Source organism: Gossypium arboreum, chromosome 5 (genome assembly GCF_025698485.1).
Source record: "Gossypium arboreum isolate Shixiya-1 chromosome 5, ASM2569848v2, whole genome shotgun sequence".
In the NCBI taxonomy this organism is placed as follows: domain Eukaryota; kingdom Viridiplantae; phylum Streptophyta; class Magnoliopsida; order Malvales; family Malvaceae; genus Gossypium; species Gossypium arboreum.
This window is the reverse complement of record NC_069074.1, coordinates 53,791,210-53,798,657: the sequence shown is the minus strand read 5'-3', so window position 1 is coordinate 53,798,657 and position 7,448 is coordinate 53,791,210. Positions and strand designations below refer to the sequence as shown.

Genomic DNA, 7,448 nt, shown 5'->3' with positions numbered 1-7,448 from the left:
CCATAACCCATTATTGTTGAAATCTCCTATTAATTTGATCCCTATTTTTGTCGAGATTTGATTTGAATAAATTGCTTAGCTATGTTTTATTTTTGATAGTTAGCAAAATTCTACGTTCACTTGACCTGTTCTTAAAAAAAAACATACAGTAATTTTTTGTTTTTAAGCTTAAGTATTTAATTCTATATCCCATGAAGAAAAGCTCAATTCTAGGATCTTCTAATTAGGAATGTAATTTATCAAGCTTTAGTATTTTTCTAGTTAGGTAATTTTTCAATTCAACCTCGATTCTAACCTTTTCTTTCAGGTTGTGACCACACCCCTAACCGAAGCATGTTACAACCCTCTAAAGACCTTTTGATTGATGAATCATCTCAATATATAGTGGTGGAGATTTGATTTTCATGCAAGCCTATGTAATAACTTTTCATATTGGCTGTTGAGTGATAAATTTCTTATCCTTAAACACATTGAGTGATTTGAGTGAATCTTTAGTGAGGATGTGAAACTCTGTGATAATTTGAATCAAAGGTGATTACTTAGATGAGGGGAGACACCTATGCTTTCGTGATAAAATACTCAACTTGGAATGTTTGAAACTTTGATGTTCTTCGAGTTGAATTTTCAATGTATGATTACTTATGGATTATTTTTAGATACTATTGATGAGAATTATAAGTTGAGAAGAACTTATTTTGATTGTGAGTTGAGGATTTTGCTTGAGGACAAGCAAACGCATAAGTGTGGGAGTATTTGATAAACCATAATTTATACATATTTTTATCCCATGCTTAGCATATATTTGGATGAATTATCCTTGAATTTGGTGAATTCGATGATCCTAATCCTTTAATTTCATGTTTTATACTTAGGTGAGCATAGAAGAGTAAAAAGAGCGAGAAACGGGCCAAAAACGAAGAAAATGGGTCAATATGGGAAATCAGCACGGCCTGGACGTCCTTACACGGGCAGACCACATGCCCGTGTCTATTCAACAGACTCAAACACGGGTTTAAGAACTTGCACACGGGCGTGTCACACGAGCGTGTCCCTGTCGAGCCCAAGTCTAGTCCTATTCGGAAAAAGCCACTCTTGAGGGTTTTGAAGCATTCTAAATCCTATATAAACACCCCAGGAGGTACCTAGAAGAGAGACACGGAATAGGAGGCAAAGAATTACTCGAAGAAAGCCGATTGATCCATCTCAGAAGTCGGATTATCCTTCAAGACTGAAGATCTCCCTTCAATTTCCTTCAGGAGTTTTTTGGGTTTTCTTTATGTTTTGTTATCATTCTTCTAAGATGTTTTCCTTCACACTTATGAACTAACCCCAGCAAATACCTAAGGGGAATGAAACCTAAGACGGATCTTGTTATTATTTTCTGAATTATATGATAGATATTTGATTTGTTCTTAATTATGTGTTCTTAATTCTGGTTTTAATATTCTAGGATATTGATTCAAGTATTGATGTGCTTATTCAGAGGAGCAAAAGTCCCTATCTAAGAGTAGATCTAGCGTAATTGAGCGGAGTTGATTGCATGCCTAGACATAGGGTGACATAATTTTGCCAAATTAGGGTGAAACCTAATAAAGGAATCCATAGATCGAGTTAATGCAACACTAGGAATTTTAATTAAAAGGAGATGTCAATTAATCAACCTAGGGTTAGACATTGTTAGTCTCGAGAGAGATAATAATATAAATTAGGGATTTCTACGGATCAAGTCAAATGAATAAATCGTCTAATTTAGAGTCAATAACAAGTGAATTCTAGGTGGATTTTTCCTTTGGGTATTGTCCAAATCATTCAGTTTTCCCAAAATTTATTTCCCCAATTTACTTTCTGTGCATTCTTAGTTTAGTAATTAGTTTAGATAAAACAAACCCCTTTATTTTTAGGCTAGATAGTAAAAAGAAAGTTAATACTAGTACTTTTAGTTCCTTTGGGTTCGACATCCCGGTCTTGCCATAAGTTATACTACTGTCCGATAAGGTGCGCTTGCCTTTGTCGTGTTAATAGTTAAGTTTTGAAGAACAAACATTCATAAATTATAAAACTTATCACGATTCATATCACATCAAGTTTTTGGCACCGTTGCCGGGGAACTAAGATATTAGGAACACTTAATTTTTATTACTTTAGCCATTTATTTTATTGCAATTTAAATTTTATTTTGATTTTTGTTACTAAATTTTCTTTTTCCTTCTAGAAGGTTTTTATAGTTTATGACTAGAAGAAACTCCTCGGGACCATTACTTTTTGATAGTGGGATCGATCGCATAGCTTGCAGAAACCGAAGAAAAATAAGGCAAAGCCTAAGATACATAGAGGAAGAGCAAGAGGATGATATTTCCACCACAACCGAGGAGACGGCTGAAAATCAGGAAAACCCGCTACCTTCTACAATTGCCGCTGATCCAATAAATCAGAATCCTACTCCACGCACTATGTATGATTATGCTAAACCTACTTTAATAGGAATTGAGTCAAGTATAGTTAGGCCTGTAGTTGCTGCAAATAATTTTGAACTAAAACCTACCATAATTGAAATGATACAACAATTTGTTCAGTTTGATGGTTTGCAGGATGAGGACCCAAACAATCATTTGGCAAATTTTCTGGAATTCTGCGACACTTTTAAAATCAATGGCATTTTTGATGAAGCCATTCGCCTTCAGTTATTTCCCTTTTCATTGAGGAACAAAGCTAAACAGTGGTTGAACTCGTTACCACGAGGGTCAATCACTACTTGGGAAAAAATGATCGAAAAATTCTTACTAAATATGTAACACCCCTTACCCGTATCCGAGGCTGGGCTAAGGTACGAGGCGTTACCAGACAAACATACAAACATTAAACTAAAATACGAGCCATAAAATTTTATTCATATTTCAAAGCGTTCATTCTCTTACACATAGTCCCTTATTTGAGTCTACGGAGCCCAAAACATACTTTAGAAAGGGTTTGGGACTAAACCGAGAACTTACAAAAATCTTGGAAATTTCATGCTTTAAGGCTCCACACGCGTGTCCAAAAGTAGTGTTCCATACAATTTGAGACACATGGTCGTGTCTCTGCTGTGTGGAATATACCTAGGCTATTTTCCAAGCTTTGGTCAACCTTGATCTCTTACACACTTATACAAAATCAAAAGCATATAACATGGTATTCATTTAATGATTAAACATCCTCAATTAAACCACAAACATAGCATTTGTATGTCATCATACATGTGTCTCTCATACTCATTTTACCTTGTTTATTATAGTACCACTTATACATTTATACCAAGATTATCATCTTACCAAATATCTTGACTTAATCATCAAGCATTAATATTTAAAGCTAGATCATATCTTTATAAAATACCATGATTCAGATCATGAGAATAACATGTTTGCCGGAAACATTTCAATTCAATTCCATACCCAACAAGCATTACATTGAGACTAGTCATATATATATATATATATATATATATATATATATATACATGTCATGATACATAACATTTTCTTTTTGTTTTCTTATAAACACATATCATTTATTTCATTATATCAATATTTCATATACCATAGTTTCCATGTATTCCACATATATTTATTTTCCTCCTCCTCCTCTCCATTCCACATCCTTAATGTATATAGCATTCTTGTAAGTACGATTTCACAACTAATAAATGTTCACATCAAACTGTCCACATGAGTCATAGTCACTTAATTATTTATAATTCGAGCTATAGAGCTCCAAATTAAGATCTGTAAATTTCCTCTGAAACTAGACTCACATATATTTCTACCATAAAATTTTCATAATTTTTGATATAGCCAATTAGTACAGTTTATTCATTAAAATTTCCCCTGTTTCACTTTCTGACAGTTCTGACCTCTCTTCACTAGAAAATAATTATCTCACAGTACAGAACTTGGATAATGTTCTTGTTGATTTATCTTGAAAATAGAATCATTATGGATTTTAAAAATATAATTTTGAGCCTCTAATTATTTTTCTCCAAATTTTTTTGATTTTCCAAAGTTAGAACAGGGGATCACGTAATCATTCTGAATCAGTCTCACAAAAACATAAATATCTCAAAATATAGAACTCCTTTGCTTCCTATGTTTCTTTTATATGAAAATAGACTCATTAAGATTTAATTTGATATCTCATTTAGTCTCTGATTCAATTTATACTATTTTTGGTGATTTTGCAAAATCACGTCACTGCTACTGTCCAAAACAGTTTTATTGCTAATTCACTATTTCACACTTTCTTTGTATTAACCTCATTTTAACATACATATCACAAATCATTTTCACCACATTTCATACGTCACAAGTATAGGCCCATGATCACAAGGTCCCCATAAAATCATCCTCATGTATAACTTACTTGTTTATAACCTTACCACATCCTGGTCACTTAATGAACACATCATTTACATAACCAAGTTCCTGCACTTATTCATCACAAAACTCACAAAGCAATACATAGAGAGTCTCCTGTTGAACACTTCGGATCAATCCTCGATACTTGGTGGTTTCAGTACATAGCTCCACCCATCATATAGTTCGGCTCTCTTGTACACATGGTGAACACTTAGTACCACCCATGTGACCTAGCCAGTTTATCTCGTAGCTCTCTTGTCTACATGGTGTCCTTCACTTGGAACCACGCATGCGACCTAGCTACATATATCCCGTAGCTCTCTTGTCTACATGGTGTACACATAGTATCACCCATGCGACCTAGCTACATCATAATGTCTTGTAGCTCTCTTGTACACATGATGTGCACTCAGCACTATACATGTGACCTAGCTACATACCATCTGTATCATCCAATCTTTCCGAAGGTTCAATCGGGATTTCTTTCTCTTTTCCAACAATTTCACCAATCAAGTAATTATCCACAAACATATTTCCAATATTTTTATAAAATATCATAATACAAGTAATAGTGATGTATTACTTACATATAAACTTACATCTCATTTAATATCAGCATAATAACATTAAATTACACATTGTCTTATTAAAAATCATATGAACTTACAATTTCCCATAATATCCATAATCATAGAAATCACATTAATGTATGATAATTCAATGCACTTCATGTACCATAGACATATTTTAAATCAATTCATAAACTTGGCACCATAATCATTTAATTTAACATAATTCAATTAATTCACTAAATTTAACTTTCAAATATAAATTCTGACATTATTGTTGTATTATTATCATACCAACTTACATACTTTCAACACCTTGGAGATCATAGTAAATATATCAATTTTACATTGAAACATCCATAAATTAATGCTTATTATACATATGAACTTACCTTGATATTAAAACGGCCATTTTACCAACTTTCCCAATTTTGATTTTTCTCTCATTCTAGGTTCAAATCTAGTTTTCGGGATCTAAAACATCATATTTTACTTATTTAATTAATGTACTATTCAAAACAGTCCTTAACTCAAACTTTGGAAAAATTACACTTTTGCCCTAAACTTTTGCATATTTACACTTTTGCCCTAGGCTTGGGAATTAAACTTCATCCCTTATTCTTATGTTTTATGACATGATGATCACTTTTCCTTCTATGGCAACATCAAATTCTCACTCTAACATATACTTATGACTATTAGGTATTTTTACCGATTAAGCCCTTTGCTCGTTTTCACTTAAAACCGAGTAGCACAAGTTGTCTAACATAATTTAAAACCTCATATTGTATCATAAAACACCAGAATACACAAATTTTACCTATGGGTATTTTTCCAAATATGAACCCTAGGTTGAATTATTGCTAGCATAAGCTAAATCAAGTTCTGGGACTCCAAAAACGTAAAGAACTTGAAAAACGGGGTTAGAACGGACTTACAATTGAGCTTGGGAAGCTTGAAAACCCTAGCCATGGAGTCTCCCTTGGTATACACGTCAATGGTGAAGAAGATGAGCAAATTTGGCTTTTAATTTTGTATTTTAATTCATTTTACCCCTAAATGACCAAAATACCCTTACTACTAAACTTTCCAAAAATTCCATCCATGTCCAATTTTTGTCCATAACTTAGAAATTGGTCAAATTGCTATTTAAGACCTCCTAATTAATATTTCAAATCAATTTCATACTAGAAACTTCTAGAATGCAAGTTTTGCAACTTATTCAATTTAGTCCCTAACTTCGAATTAAGCACTTTATGCATAGAATTTCTTCACGAAATTTTCACACAATCATGAAATCGTATCATAGACCTCAAAATAATCATAAAATAATTATTTATATCTCAGATTTTGTGGTCTCGAAACCTCTGTTCCAACTAGACCCAATTTTGGGCTATTACAAAATATTTTTCGCCGGCTAAAAAGGCTAAGTTGAGGAATGACATCTCTTCTTTTGTGCAAATGGATCTCGAAACACTCTATGATGCATGGGGGAGATACAAGGATCTTTTGAGAAGGTGCCCTTACCATGTATTACCACTTTGGCTAAACTTTTCACAATGGCCTGAATCCTTCGACTAGACGGATGATTGATGCAACTACTAGTCGGACTATCAATAATAAGACACCTGAGGAGGCTTATGAATTTATAGAAGAGATGTCACTGAATAATTATCAATGGCAAGTCATAAGGACAAAGCCCACAAAAGCAACCAGTGCTTTTCACATCAACTCGGTCACTATGCTCTCTAATCGGGTAAAACTTTTGAATAGAAAAATTGATAGTTTACTTGGTTCTTCACAGGTTCACCCAGTAATACAATGCAATACAAGTGGAGGAGGAACGAGCAATTCAGAATACCTACCTTATGGCCACAACATGGAAAACGAGCAATTAAATTACATGGGTAATAATCCTCGACCTCAAAATAATCCTTATAGTGACACTTACAATGCAGGATGGAGGAGCCACCCAAATTTCTCATGGAGAGGCCAAGGGAATCAGAGACCACCACCCCCTCCAGGCTTCCAACAACAACCTTACCAGCAAGAGAAAAAGCTGAACCTTGAGAAGATGATGTCAAAATTTATTTCAGTAGCGGAAACCCGTTTTTAGAACACTGAAACTGCACTTAAAAATCAGCAAGCATCGATCCAAGGACTCGAGAATCAAATTGGGCAGCTGGCTAAGATGATTTCAGAAAGACCACCAAGAAGTCTACCTAGTAACACCGAACCCAATCCAAAAGAGCATGTAAAAGCAATTACACTAAGGAGTGGGAAAGTGTTAGCTGAATTTAAAAAGAAGCCACCACAAGAAGTTGACAGAAACAAAGGAGAAAAGGTAAAACCCGAAAACAATGACAATCCAATACCAAAGGAGTATAAACCACCAATCCCATTCTAGCAAAGTTGAAGAAAAACTGCATGGATGCACAATTCGGTAAATTTCTTGAACTTTTTAAACAACTGTATATTAACTTACCTT

At 33.9% G+C, this 7,448-nt stretch overlaps 1 non-coding gene across 1 annotated transcript; it reads right to left on the bottom strand.

The window, feature by feature from the left end:
* Positions 1–6,388: 6,388 nt before the first annotated feature.
* Positions 6,389–6,495, bottom strand: LOC128293434 (small nucleolar RNA R71). Its single transcript, XR_008283616.1, has one exon. It is a non-coding gene; the product is annotated as a small nucleolar RNA R71 (small nucleolar RNA).
* Positions 6,496–7,448: the final 953 nt, after the last annotated feature.